At 47.5% G+C, this 1,010-nt stretch overlaps 1 protein-coding gene across 1 annotated transcript in view; it reads left to right on the top strand.

Moving 5' to 3' along the window:
* The first annotated feature begins 527 nt into the window (after nucleotides 1-527).
* Nucleotides 528-1,010, top strand: part of csrnp1b (cysteine-serine-rich nuclear protein 1b) — a 13,086-nt gene continuing 12,603 nt past the window's right edge. Inside the window, exon 1 of the mRNA XM_014002164.1 lies at nucleotides 528-703. The gene's annotated coding sequence lies outside the window, so the exon portion shown is untranslated. The remainder of the gene's footprint in view (nucleotides 704-1,010) is intronic.

Raw genomic sequence — 1,010 nt, 5'->3', positions numbered from 1 at the left:
GCCCCCCACCCACCACCACCTCTCTAAAACCAAACCATTTTTCTGTGCTCTGTTGAAAAAAAAAAAAAGAGAGAAAACAAATGAGTCAGAATTTCATGCAGCTTACTCAGTGCTTTAACTGGAAATAAGCCACCATCATCCTGCGGCATTAGGCTCCACGTCCCACACACTTAAACATTATTTAGCTCTAATTTGTGGAAGAATAATAATAATAAAAAGACATTACTAAAACAAGGGATCCCCGGACAGAGAAATCCATACATCCATAGTGGCGCGGCTGTGGCGCGTTCACGGACACAGGTGAGGCAGGCGGATGTTGWGTCACGCAGGTAAAGGGGGCGCAGTGAACGCAGCAGGACGGGCAGGAAGCAGCGTGGGCAGCCTCCCCGTGTCACCGCCTGCGTCACACCAGACGCCAGGAGGGAGTTTTCCACTGACGAAAAAGGCTGCGCTTCTCGACAGTCTGCTACAGACAAGAGAAGAGCTCCGCGCGGCGCACACACACACTCAGTCCTCTCCCTCACACACACACAAACACACACACGGACAGACAATAGCACCGAAAGCTGAGGGGTTATATACACCAGGATAAACGCTACGTTTGATTTTTTACCCCCTCCCATCTGTGCCATTTCGGATTATACTTCCACTGCGACGAGAGGATTTTTTTTTATTCCTAAATGCTGATCGGACACTTGGACTGGTGAGTGTTGAACACCCAGAACCGGGACTTGGCAGCTATTTGACGCGTTAAACCTCAGCCGAAGAGGAGAGCTGAGGAGTTGAAATGGTTTATTCTGTGTGTCGGACTGGTTTTTTACCCTGGAACTGAGAAACTGAGAGACGAGTTCATTTCAGGGCTTTTTGTCGCTGGATTTCTGCTGGAACGCTCAAGTTAACCGGTTTTACTGTGCTGACAAGGTGGTGAAAAATAATCTTTATATTAGTTTTTAGGGGTGGAATGGTAGAAAACTATGAGTGGTGATTCCTACAACTCGAATCTATTATTA

This window comes from Austrofundulus limnaeus, unplaced genomic scaffold (assembly GCF_001266775.1).
Source record: "Austrofundulus limnaeus strain Quisiro unplaced genomic scaffold, Austrofundulus_limnaeus-1.0 Scaffold12, whole genome shotgun sequence".
In the NCBI taxonomy this organism is placed as follows: domain Eukaryota; kingdom Metazoa; phylum Chordata; class Actinopteri; order Cyprinodontiformes; family Rivulidae; genus Austrofundulus; species Austrofundulus limnaeus.
The sequence above is the reverse complement of the archived record's forward strand: the minus strand, read 5'-3'. Positions and strand labels throughout refer to the sequence as shown.